The 14,693-nt window shown below is 34.2% G+C and overlaps 1 pseudogene; it reads right to left on the bottom strand.

Moving 5' to 3' along the window:
- Positions 1–294: 294 nt before the first annotated feature.
- Positions 295–1,654, bottom strand: LOC148569911 (uncharacterized; annotated as a pseudogene).
- Positions 1,655–14,693: the final 13,039 nt, after the last annotated feature.

Raw genomic sequence — 14,693 nt, 5'->3', positions numbered from 1 at the left:
CAGTAAGCTTCACGGCCTCCCGGGCCCCCTTTGCAAGCTCCTTATTTTTCTTCTTCAGGACGGCCATCTCCTGACGGGCAGTCGCCGCTGAGCTCTCCGCCAACTTCAGCTTCTCCTCCAAATCTTTGACTTTCTTCTCAGCAGCGGAAGTCTCACCATGAGAAGTATTCAAATCTTTCATCAATTCGAGGTCCCGGTCCACCAGCCTGTTGATCTCTTTGGCATCCTCCTCAGCCTTCTTCTCCTGCTCAGACAACTTTGTCTTCAGAGACTCCTCCCGAGATCTTGAATTTGTCAGATCTTTCTAGGAGTTCTGAAGTTTCCCTTCCAAAACATGATAATTTCCCAAGACAGGTTCCACCTTCTTGGCAATAGCAGCAGCTCGAAGAAGGCTGCGGTAGATCCACCTCGCCTGGTCAGAGAGGTCGGCATCCCGGAAAAACTCTTCAGTACCAGGAAGCAACTGGGACTTGATGAAACCTCCAGCATCAAAGTTCTTTTCCATAACAGAAAGAGCCTCCCCAGAGTCCCACTTCCTCTTTTTCAGGTTGCCAACGACCTTCAAGTCGTCATCATCAGGCCCCAGATCCTCCTCGTCAAAAGGAGCCTCCGCCTCCACACTTGGGTTCCCCGAGGTGTTCTCAGGGGGGACCTCAACCTTCTCCGGCTAACCTTGGTCAGCTCTGTCGACCCGACCACTACCCTCCCCGTCATCCTCCTGGTCCTGACTCACCGAGGAGTTATCACCACCCTCATCATCCCCTTGGATGAGGTTCATCAATTCAACCAAGGTTTTCTTCCCACCAGCCATGGAAACTATAAGGCAAAAAGTAAAGAACTCACCAACATACGACCGACCGGCCTCCCGGTCCCCCATAACCATACGAGGATTAAGATTTTTCTCGCCGAAAATGGCCAACAAGATATCGGCGATGTTACGATCTTCCGGACTCAACCAATCGTAGGATATTTTTATCAAATAATCGGATCCTGCCCCGAAGCTCCAGTAAGTCGGGATCCGCCTTTCCCCCTCGGCAGTAAGCCAGAAGGGTTGATGACCCTCAATTGGCCTGACCTTGAAAAAAGTAGACTTGAAACCATGGAAGGAATCTTCAAAAAGGCCAAAAATCCTATGACTTTGTTGGGCCTTGAAGGACATATATCCCTTCTTCGACTTCCCCTGACAAGAAGGGTTCGTAAGAAGAAAACGTTAGAGAAAAACGTTCACAGAGGTCGGAAGCTCCAGATATTCACAAACCATCTCAAAGCACCGGATGGCAGCCCAGTTGTTCGGGTGCAGTTGCGACGGAGCAACATCACAACAGTTCAACAAACCCATAACAAAGGGGAAAAAGGGCAAGCGAACCCCCAAGGTCGTGAACATGGGTTCATAAACCCACAACCAATCAATAACTCGTGGAGCTACCAGGTTCTTCTGGCAAACACGCTCCCGAGCAGCAGGAACATAAATTTGATAAAACGCTTCTTCGGGACCACCCCCACACAAGAGCCCAACCTGGCGCAAGTCCTGGAGGCCCTCCTTTGTGAGCTTGGAAGGGGCGTCCTTCACGTCGGAAGAAACCCAAGCATAATGATCAACAAAGTCGGCTAGCGGTCGCTGAGCCTGATTCGGAAGAACGAGGCGCTCGGCCATACCTACAGCGGGGGCACCACTTAGTCAGAACGGGAGGTCGGAACCCTTAAAGAAGTAAAAACAAAACTACAACTCCCTAAATCGCCCTCTAGATACCCCTACACTAACCCAGAACTCAAGCAAAATCTAAGGAAAACCCAGTGGCGCCCCCTCTAAAAGAAGAAGCGGCAAAAACAAGCAGAAATCCAGGCATGCATAAAGGAAAGCACACAAAAACTAAAAGGAAAGAGCAAAACAAAAACTGTAAAAATCAACGTACCAGGAAAGATGAAGAAGAACGCCGAAAAGATAAAGCAGCAACAAAAGCAAGATGAAGAAGAACGAACAAGTAGCAGGAAAGAGAGGAGAAGCAGTAGCGATTCGAGGAAATAGAAGGAGGAGAAAAGAAGAATGGAGAAATGAGGAGGTTGTGAAAATAAAAAGGGGGCGAAGAATGTAACCGTCGAAGAGGAGCGCCAAAAGATAGGGGCATACCTGTCATTTCATGAAAATTTGAAATCATGAAACGATGGGGCATTTAATGCCCCGCGCAGAAGCCAAAGAGGCAGCGTCAGAGACGAGATAACCACGCGTGAGAAACACGAAACGCCATCAACGAACTCCCGAGAAGAAGAACACATCCCCTATCGGCGAGTAGGACAAACGCGCCTAGCCACGAGCTCCAAATCTCAAGGCTAGCGCGTTGGGGGCACTGTTACGGATCACTACAAGTCCAGTCCAACTAGCTGCCGGGTCGGGCACCACCCCTGACCTAGGCCCAAACTATCCCTCACAAAGAAAATCCAACGGGTCAGTTCCCAACAGCCGACCCGGTCGACGCCCGACTTTACCACGACCCAGCACAGCACGCCTAGCAAACCGGTCGGGTCGGCTTCCTCGGGGCAACACCCGAAGTCCCGACCCGAAATCCGGAACGACCTGCTCCCCCCACGTGGACAGAGACAACTCACAAGCATCCTGGCCAGTGGGCTGGGTCATCTTTGGGCTCGTCCAGCACAGTATATAAGGGGAGAGGTCAGCACTCCCCCCAAGATACACATCACCTTACCTAATTTGGCTATCGTTTCGTACGGACACTGACTTGATCGTCGGAGTGTCCTTGCAGGTGGCCACCCCCTCTCGTCCGTTATGTATGTATGTATGTATGTATGTATGTATGTATGTATGTATGAGCACATGTTCAATTTAGTTTTATTATGTGGCTTACATACTTTAAGTTCTTATGAAATTTTTAATTTTGATTTTAGCCCTTATTTTTTCTCTTATGTTTTTTTTCCATCACTATAAATTTGATGATTATATATATTAATTAATATATTTAATTTATTTTACAAGTATTTTTACAATTTCTATATTGATCTTTATAATAATATCACAACGTCATTATTTTAGATCTAAATAATACGGACCACAAGCTTAATAATAATAATAATAATAATAATAATAATAATAATAATAATAATAATAATAAAAGACAACAAAAGGCAACTAAAATTTCTAAAAGGAGAAAAATAAAAGAGAACCAAATATTTACACCTTATGATTTTCTTTACTTACCCTAATTCTGATGTATAGTATTTTTTATTATTATTTTTTTTATATCTACCTTGGTATAGTATAATAATAATGATAAGCAGCTGCCACCTCTTTTATTTACATTTCAATGCATGTTGATGCGTATGTACGTAGAAGAAACTTGGAGTTTAGATCTAATTAACCCTATCCTACTAATTAATGATTAATGATGATGATACCTTTTAACAATATATGTATGCATGTAATCACATATCAAATAATGTTCAAATACTAGTATACTATCGGAGCGACCTTTTTGGACTAAATAAAATCAAGTTAATCAATGAGATAGATGTACCTCACACACAATAATGACAATATATAATTTCGTCCAAACATGGAGGCTAGAAATTCGAGAAGGACTTGCTTACTCAAAATATTCGAGTACAACCCTTAATGAACAAAGATATGACTATTAGGCCATATCATATTACTAGCTAAATGGCAACTCAAGTAGTTTATTATATATACCAATTTGAAACATCACAATTTCTTCCATTTAAACGATCAAAAAGCTCGTTTTGTAGTTAGAGCCAATAACAATAATTATCATGTTGGACCAATTTGATTTGAGTTACATGGCATGTTACTATAATAATTTCCCTTTCCTTATGCATAACTAGATAAACTAGAACTTACCTTCAAAAGTCAAAACCCAAAAGGCCTAGTTTTTTTGTCACTAGAAATTACCTACATCATAACCGCCGCTATATTGGGTGAATGCATCCGTTTGTTTTTATGGCAGTTTATAACCGCCACAACATATTATCCTGGTATTTGTCATTTTATTGCCACGGTTTTTAACATCCGCAATTTAGAAACGTGAAATTTTCAGTTTATTTTTGTGGCGATTTATAACTGCCGCTAGATCTGTCTTTAAAATATCCTTTTTAAATTAAAAAATAGAGATATATTAATTGTTATATTTTTAACAAGATAATTAAACTCTCACGCACCATATATATCAAAAGATATAACTGGCACACAAAGCAACCCAAAGAAGGATTGTGTGAAGGAATTGCTTTCAACATGAATGTGTCTATAATTTTTTCTTTTTCTTTTTATAATATTGTTAGATATATATTTATTTATACGATTTTAATTTTATTTAACAGTTTAATTTTTTTTAAATAAATAAATTGATGAAATGATATCAAGAAACAAATATTTAGATCCCAATCCTCAGTCTCTCTCAAACAAAAAATAAATAAATTATGCATGGAAAAAAAAATGCACAACTCATCCTTCATTCAAAACTAAAAAGGAACTCTTCTTAGGTGCGAAAGAGCGTTTAGATATATAACTAGGAAAATGCTCATGATTAGCTATAATTGATGAATTGCAAGCAACTGGCGACACCTATAACATGCAAACACAAAACAGAGTACATATTTAATTTGGTTTGATATATATATATATATATATATATATATATGATTTAGCTCTTCTCAGCTTGTTCACTTACTTTATTAGAAAAAAAAAGTGAATTAGAGAAAAAATTGAATTAATCTAAACTTTTGATAATATAAATGGTATTTATCATCTTAAATAAATAAATAATAATAAATACATTAAAAGAGAATCAAAACGTCAACTACTAAAAAAATGCATCATTTTGTAAAGATTGTGCGCAGAATTAAATTTCTGCAAAATTAAATGTATACAATAATAAAATTTTTATTGAGTGAAAAATAATAGAAAAGACTATACAAACATTGAAGACTACAATATCACTGAATAAAAAAAATATGGTGATTACAGAAGAGATGACGCAGTCGCCAAGTGAAATGAGCATACTGATTCCATTCATGGACACTATAATGATGGTATTCTCAATAATGGAGACGAACATTGTGTTATTTTTTACTAGAGTTATGACGATAGAACGGTTTAACAAATCAAATATGGAGGTGTTGCTTTTTAAAATTAATTAAAACTATAAATTTATAAGAATAAATAAATAAATTGACAACGATACAACCATCTTAAAAAGATAATTTTTTTTATTAAATAATTTTATATTTTACTGTAATATACTTGATAAAATTTTGCTCAATATATATATTTTTTAGTAATATTTATAGAAAATTGTTCAATTAATTTCTCAAAACATGAAAAAAAAAACTCACGTCACCTCACGGAAAAAAACCAAATAATTATAAAATTAATAATTGATAAGAACTAGCAAGATATAAATAAGTGATGACGACGATGAACCTATCACATATATATATATATATATATATATATATATATATATATATATATATATATATTAAAGCTAGCAAGCAATGTAATAATGACTGTATATATTTTTCACCTTGTTGCATATATGTGCCTGATTTTGTGGATTATCAATTATGGATAGCTCCGTATATAACAAAGTGCTTCTCCAACTGACCTAAAAATGACATTTTGCATGTGCGAGAATAATCATTTGTAACATTTGTACAGTTGGTCAACAAAAATTTGAGGTGCATATGTCGCTCACCCAAGTCAATATTATAATAATAATAATAATAATAATAATAATAATAATAATAATAATAATAATAATAATAATAAAAGAAAATATGGGAAAATAATGATGATTGTAGATAATTTGAATAATAAATTTAAAAAGGCAAGTAAATTCAAAATTAAAAATCAGATTTTAATTAATTAATTTTAGATTTTAAAATTTAAAAAATTAGGATTAGCAATTAAATACATTCACATTACATATAGTTACTTCCAATTTCATCATAACCTCCCAGTCTCCGGTCCATGTTCGAAACTCGCCATCGTCGATCTCCGGTCCACAACTAAAACTCGCCATTGGTGCTAGAAACAGCCGTTCCAACACAGCAAAACGCCACCGTTCTCCGCTAACACCGTTCAGACACAGTCAGAACACCGCTGCCTGTGCACGCTGCCACATCCGGACCCTGATTAGATGTTCAATTCATTAGTTATGTGGATGATTATTTTTATCTTTAAGTGGATGGTTATTTTTATTGGGGGTGAACGATGCTGATGGCGGCGTGTGGCAAGCCAAGCAGCAATGTTGAAATGGGATGATTATTGATGAAGGTAGGGGTGGCAGTCGGTTGGGAAAGAAGAATGTATTGGAGTGAAATGTTTTGATAAATTAAAGTTTAGAATGGTTATTTTTTTGGAATAACTAAATAAATTTTTTTATTTAGGTAATTTGTGGAGTGTTTTATTTTTTACATGTATTCGACTAAATCTACAACTCATTATTCACATTATTTAGATTTTTCATTGTCTTCCTAACGAAGTTGAAGTAATAATAATAATAATAATAATAATAATAATAATAATAATAATATCTAAGAGGCTCACAAATTATATGTAAATTATATGTTACAGCACATTACATATATCTCTATCCAATCGCTAGCTTTTTATAGGTCTATTTACAATTATAGGCCCCTATATGAATGGCGCACACACTACAACAAATAAGGGTTTTTGCAACGGTCAAAAACCGTTGCTACAGATAAAAAAACCGTTTCTAAAATCTTAAGCAACACTTTGGCAACGGTTTTTGACCTGTGGTATATGCGGTCGTTGCCATGCTCAAAGGCAACAGTTTTTTATCTAAGGCAACGGTAACAAAAAAATCGTTGTCAAAGTTACTGGTATAGACAACGATTTTGAAAACAATTTTTAAAGAACGGTTTAGAATCCTTGCTGGATAGGCAACGGTTTAAAACCGTTCTCTTTCATGACGTAATGGTTTAAAACCATAACTAGATAGGCAACGGTTTTAAACTGTTGTAGTTTTATTATTTACAAAGCCAACAGTTTTAAAGCGTTGCCATTAGTGCCATTTTTTGGCAACGGTTTTAATACCATTGCCATTTTATAGTTGTCTTTAACAATGGTTTTAACACCATTATCTTTTGTGATTTTTTATAACGGTTTTTTATAATATATAATTCTTTGTTTACAATAGGTTTCTTATAAATGAAATTAGTTCCAACTTTTTTTTTAATTTAGTGTCAATAAATATCCTAAACTATCTGAATCAAATTACTAAAGAAAACTAATTGAATATTTACCATTAAATTTCACTTATAAAAATTGTTGTAAGATCCACAATCACATTATATCATCATTACAAAATAACATAATACTAGTCTACATAACTATTTTTATTTATCATCATCATTTTTCAAAATATCATAACTATAGCCTAAGGTGGCAATTTTTTCATTTTTTTCAACAAAGTTGGTGTGGTAACTCGGCTTGAGTGGACTCTCTTGACTTCAATGGTAACTGCTCCACATAAAGAACTAGAAAGAATCTTAAATATGATCTTTATCTGTATAAACATTTTTAGCAGATTAGAAAACTTGAATACTAAGCATTAAAAAGACAAACACAAAGTTATGTACCAACCTTGTCTCAATCATATAAATCATGGAGTTGAAGCATCAATTGAGACCAGAAACTTGTAATAATTTCCAAACAACTTGTTCAAAAAAAGTTTTACCTGTATACTCCTTCTATGCAATATCCAAGCAACCGCACAAAATTTTTATGTCAAACATGGCCTACAGCTTCCACTTCAACCCTGAATTCTTTCTTTGCTTGTCCCCTGTGAACTCAATAACCAATTCAATTAGTTAGGTTGATGGAATTTACCTTGGTTACTAGTCAAGCCCCTTGTGCACTTGAATACCATTTTACTTCAAATCTTCAAGATTAATTCCCATAGTTGGAGAAGGAATTGTGCTACAAGAAAAAGAACAAATAAATACATAGCTACTCTTTGCATGCATATATACTAACCGGCAAATTTAAAGACAGTATATACTTCATGCTATTAAAGTTCTTATTTGAATCCAATAAGCAAAGACTAAGTTAGAAAAAACTCAAGTATATTAATATCTTTCTTAATTACGAATTAAGAAAAAGAAAGAATGAAAAGGATGGGAGTAGAGACCATCTTCTTTGCTTGAGAAGCTAGGGTGCTTTGGTTGAAAGAATCTACCTACATGAAAAATAATAGTGAAGTTGTCACCATTAAACAAGTCTTAAATATTCATTTTAATTAAATCTTTATACTTTTATAAAAATTTGGACAACTCTCCTCTAAAAATAGGACTTAGCCACTCTTATAGGTTTCCTCTTTCTCAACATTCCACCAGCCTTTTATCAGTAATTGCCACAATAATATATTCTCAAAAAAATTTAATAATAATAATATAGAAATTTAGTCTTAAATCCCGTATGCAAGGTTATTACCAAAAAATAACTTCGGCAGTCTAATTTTAATTCTGTTTTTAAAATACCAAATGAATTTAGAATTGCACAAATTTTATGTCCAGGTGACCGTCTCAGATTAAGCTTTCTAATAAACTAAAACCCATAATTTTCTGATCACTCTAGCCTCGAGAATAGAAGAAAAACCGTGACTACTCTGCAGTATTTAAAAACAAGAAAATAGCAGCAGCGTGCAATATTCAAAATTCTATATAAAATCCAAATTAAATCCAATGGCCTTCAAAATTAATGTAGTTTAACTTAACTTATTCAGATTTCTTTTCCAATTGGTTCAGGTTAATACCATTTTTAATAAAAAAAAGTTACATAACTTGGAAAGTAGGTAGAAAAGAGTCAAAACCTGTTTTAGAAATAAGCAAGCTTGGTATCTTTCAAATTACATAACTTTTACTACAAAACTTCAATTAAGCAAAATTTTGGTTTGGAGACTCCTAACTTATCTAGTAACAAGTATGTCTTGGGTGCAACCCAATTGCTATTTAATTCTAATAGTTACAAGCATTGGAAGTTGATGCATAACTTATTGAAAACTGATTCTTTCCAGCTTTGACTATCAATTTTCAAAAACTCACAACCTCCAATCCTTAACTCCTAAAATTCTGAATTTTTAGAGAAATAAACCAAGTTAATTAAATGTTAAAACAAAATTGGTTTCACTCTAGAACTCAACTCATAGGAGTCGCAGCAAGACAAACAAGTTGCTGCCCTGTTCGAACTTTTTTGTAGCAGGACAGATTCAACGACCTGACTTTAAAAATCACCATAAATTGTATATTTAAAGAAAAATCCTCAAATTTTCCAGTCCAGCTCCATCTATTCCCAAGTTTAACTCAGACTTAGTCCCACACAATTCTGATCATCATAGAATTAGTTATAACTTTTCAAAGTTTCTAACTTCGTTTAAAAGTAATGCAGAAAATCAGGTTTTCAACAAAAAGTTTAATATTTCAAGATTCAACCTTCAGTACCTCTCAAAATCAATTTCAAAACAATCACCCAACAAGTTCATCACCATTACAATATATCTAATAACTAGCTCAACAGCAATCAACCAATATAATCCATCAAGATTCAGCATTCTCAGCAATCACTCATCAACAATTTAACCAATTACACAAAATCAACAAGCACAATCACATTTGCAGCCACAACTCAACATCCATATAATCAATCAATTACTCACAATAATTAAACCTATTTGTAATTATTCAATAAACTTTGTAGATATTCTTAAATTAAAATCGTTTAAATTAAACCCCCTACCTCGATGTCATTTTCATAACACTACGAGGACAATGACGGCAACATTAACCAGAATAACAGCGACATCAGTAGTTCCGGGCAAGGATGGCGATAGCGAACAGATATAATAATGATTTGCAGCTAGGAAAAATCAAGAAAATGAAGCAGATTATCATCAAGCAATAGCAAACAAAATAGCGACACAGAACATAATTCAATCCTACCAGGGAAAGGCAGAATAGAACAATGGCAGCCTAGACAGTAAAGGTTTTCAGCAATTCCAACGGCAATACCCACAGTGGCAGAGGCTTTGGCATCTCCAACAGCAAGAGAACAACTGGGTTCATCTCCAATGTCAACAGCAGTAACTAACTCCGGCGGCAGCGATGCTGGGCAGAAACGGCAGAGGAGCGACACTCACTCTCTTCGGGCCTCGTTCATGTCTCCCTCTGGGCTTCTTTCACTACGACGGCGGCACCTTCAATCGACGACGGCAGCTCCGACCACTCCAGTGGCGAGGACGACGGTCCCTCTCATCTCTGTCGCGAGCTTCCCTCAGTCACGCTTGTCTCTCTCTCTCTCTCTCTCTCACTCTACTGCGAACCTCTCTCTTCCCCTCGTGCTCGATGGCGACGGTGGCGAGGCCCCCAGCCGACGACGGTGGCGAGGCCCCCAGCCGGTGCCGTTCCTTCCTCCTCCGTCGCTTCTCCTTCCTCTTCTCCTCCGTTGTTTCCTTTTTCATTCTGTTTTCTTTCTTTTTCCTCTTAGCGTCCGTGTGTGTGTTTTAAAAAGGAATGAAATTGGAAATTAGGGTTTTATTAGGGTAAAAGGATAAAATATATATGACTAATATAATAATTTTATAAAATATTTATGATAGAATAATAATTTAGAATTTAAATATAATATTGTAAAAATTAATTTCAGAATACATATAATTTTATTTATCAATTTATCAATGAGTTTAAATAATTATTTTTAATTTAAATAATAAAATAAACATATTAATCACATCTTATAAAATACAATTTAAACCCAAAATATTAATTATCTAAATTAAATCATGATATTTTATTATTTTTCTATTGAGACTTTAATTTTACTTTATATAAAATAACTAATTATAAAAAAAATTATATATAAATATTAATTGTCTTAAACTTAAAATATTTATAAAAAATCAATTTAATCATTTCTAACAAATTAATCTCTAAGAGCTCAATTTAATAAAATAAACCGTAATTCAATCATAATATAAATTTTTTAAATTAAATTATATAATAAATTTCAAATAATCAATTATAAAAATTTACACAAGAATATTAATTAACTTAACTCTTAATATTCATAAAACTAATTTAATTACTCTTAATAGATTAATTTATAAAATAGAGAGTTCACATTAATAATAAATTATAACTTATTCCTAATAAAAGTCACTTAAATTAAAATATACAACTCTTTTTTTATTTTTCAATTACTAAAAGAGGGAAAATACCATAGCTCTGTGTTTTGTTCTATAGGAAATTTCTCAAAAATTTGTTCAATAATAAAAAATATGTTAAATTTTAAAGCGAGAATGAAATAAAAAATAATATTTATTATAAATTTATTTTAAATTTATTTTTTTATAAATAATATTTGTTATTTATTTATAATAATAATTTTTTAGTCTTCTACTAATTTAATAGTTACAGAGAACTATTTTTATATGTATCTCATAATTTGTATAATTATTTAAATATTAGAAAATTATTACTTAATAAAAAATTAATGTAATGGTTATAAAATTCTTCTTTAAACTAGTCAAAGAAAATGGTTTTATTTTATTGCTATAACTTAATGAAAAATTAAACTTCAACAGCAACACTATAAAAATCGTTGTCTAAAATCATCTAAGAGAATGATTTTAAAGTTTAGCAACTTTGGCAACAGTTTTTAAGCGTATCTTTTATATAACAATTTAAACAACATTAAAAAATCGTTGCTTAAAAACAAATTCTAGTAACAGTTATAAAATCGTTCTTTAAAATAGTCAAAGAGAACGGTTTTATTTTGTTGCTATAAAATAATAAAAACTGAACTTCAACAGTAACACTGTAAAAAACCGTTGTCTAAAACTATCTAAGAAAACGATTTTTAAGGCGTTGCAGATTTTGGCGTTGCTAAAGCTCATATTTATTGTAGTGACATTTTTTACTATTTATGTTAATTGAAGTTAAAGATTAAACTTCTTCGTACATCCCACGGGTGATAAAACTAGTTGTGAATTAAAATGTAATTGCAACTTTACTCCAACCTCCAAGAATCTAGATAGCTTAGGTTGCACAATAAAAAAAAAGTTTTATTGTTATTAGATAAACTAGTATATATTTATGAGGTAAGTCTTAAAGTAGTCTTTGAAGTTGCACTCGAACCTTAAAGTGATCCTTGAAGTTAATAGTTACTCAATTGTCCACAAACTTGCACTCCGAAACTCATACTAGTCCCTAATAATACGCTTTCCGTTCATCAGAAAGCTAAAACAATCTCGTTTTATATTTACATATATAAAAAAATCCCAGCCTCCACCTCTCCCTCCCCCTCCCCTTCCCCTTCCCCTTCCCCTTCCTTAACCTGAGTCTGAGCCCCTTCCCCTTCCCCTACCCTTTCTCTCTGTTGCCCCCACTACACGCCCCCTTCCCCAACCTAACACTCTTGTCTCTTCTCTATCTCTCTCTGTCTCTCCTTCTTCTCTTGTCTCCTCTCTATTTTCCTCTGCCTTCCTGATTCCTCCATTAATTCCACATGTAGCTGCGGCTCCGTGAGTATTCCGTTCCCGTTTGGGACCATCAAGGAATGCTCCCTCGCCCTAGAATTTCTCTTCAACTGCACCAATAATGTCCCACACTTACAAGACAATGACCTGCCTCTGTGAAGCATTGACGTCGATCACAGCAAACTCCATGTTTCCTTGCCGGTAGCCAGTAATTGCTACTACACCAATAGTAGCAGCAAGGGGGGAAATTCTTCGACAATGAAACCAATCAGAGCGTGTTTTTGGAAAATTATAGCATCTCAACGAGCCAAAATTTATTCACAACGGTTGGCTGTGAAACACTTAGATTAGTGGTGGAAAGTGATTCAGAAGTAGAGAGAATAAAACCATTTCCTAAGACATGCTTATCATACTGCGATGAGCCTAATAACCCAAAAGATGGAGAGGGTAGCAGAATCGGTTGTTGCAATACTACTATACCCAATGCCCCACCACAAAGCTTATCGTACATCTCTTATTCTTTTGAGAATTCTATTTTGAAAAAGGAAAAGGGGAAGGGTCTCAAATTGGGGAAGGAGAAGGAGAAGGGGAAGAGGAAGGGGAAGGGTTGGAGAAGGAGATGAAGGGAAAGGGAAGGAGAAAGGAAGAGGAAGGGAAAGGAGAGGCTCGGGGAAGGGTTGGAGCGGGGCTTCAGCGTATTTTTTTTTTAATAAATATAAAACGTCATCGTTTTAGTGTTCCGATGAATGAAAAACCCATTAGGGGCTATTATGAGTCTCGGAGTGCAAGTTTGAGGATAAAATTAAGTAACTATTAACTTTAAGGATCACTTGGAGGCTCGAGTGCAACTTCAGAGACTATTTTGAGACTTAACTCATATATTCATTGTTGAGTGGAGTATTACTCCTCAGTTAAGAGGATGACATTAAACAATAACCTCACTTATTCTATAATAAGGATATTTATATTTATACATTCAATTATTATTTATCGATATTATACATTGTTATGAAATTATTTTTTTTAAAAGATTAAGATAATAATAACATATATAAAATTATGAAAAAATGTGTAAATAATTTTATATAAATAATTTTATTGAATTGGAATGAAAATGAAAGAAAAATGTGTAAATAATTTTATATAAATAATTTTATTGAATTGAAATGAAAATGAAGGAAATATAAAATTACTAATTTATTCTTTAATCAATTAAAAAAATAAAAGGCATAAGGATATTAATATAATATTTTTCTATTATAATTTTCTCTTCCCTCATTTATACTTCCCTCTAAACCAAAGAAAACCCTTCTAAAATCCTGTTTTTGTGCTATATTTTTTCTGTTGCTATTTTCTGCTATTGCTATCTTGGTCATTAGGTACACTGCATCTTTTTTTGCTATTTTAATTTTGTACTATTTCAATTTTTCTGTTTATGAATTCTGTTTCTCTCTTAAAACCCTTCTAAAATCCTGCTTTTGCTATTTTCTCTCTGTTGCTGAAATCCATTTACTCATCATTAGGTCTGCATCTTCTTTTACTATTTTGATTTTGTACTATATCAACTTTTATGTATATGAATTTCGTTTCTCTTTATCCCTTCATCTGTTAAATAAAATGCTCCTGAAATTGCAATGTCTCTTGGTGAAATGCAGATCTAGTAATGGCGACTAGGCCATTATCAATGATCTCCCATGATGGCTATCCCCTTGAATACATAATCACACCAGAAACAACCGTACAGTAAGTGAGGGAACTGGTGACTCAGCTAAGACACTTTATTGGAGTCCATTTGCCCGCCTTTCTCATCTATCGTGATGAAGTGTTTGCGTTAACCACGAGGTGCCAGATGATCTCGTGTTGTGGGATCAAATACATCCTCATATGGAAACAGAGTTGGTATCAGAGATTTTTCTATTCAATTCAATGGCAGATAACAATCTACGAGCTAAAAGCTCAGTGAATCAATCAAACACAATTCTAAATTTCACTTCTTCTCCAATTTCTATGAAACTTGACGACGACACTTTCTTATAGTGGAAAGATCAAACAGAATCAACGATTGAAGGTCACAATTTGCTTTATCACATCACAGAAGAGGGAATTCCATTGAGGTTTGATGGATCGGGGCAAGTAACACCAAGGTCGAGGGTTGAGTGAGGGTCAGTG

The sequence above is a fragment of the Arachis ipaensis genome, chromosome B3 (genome assembly GCF_059453495.1).
Source record: "Arachis ipaensis isolate K30076 ecotype BB chromosome B3, ASM5945349v1, whole genome shotgun sequence".
NCBI lineage: Eukaryota > Viridiplantae > Streptophyta > Magnoliopsida > Fabales > Fabaceae > Arachis > Arachis ipaensis.
Note: the sequence above shows the minus strand (reverse complement) of the source record. Positions and strands in the feature narration are given on the sequence as shown.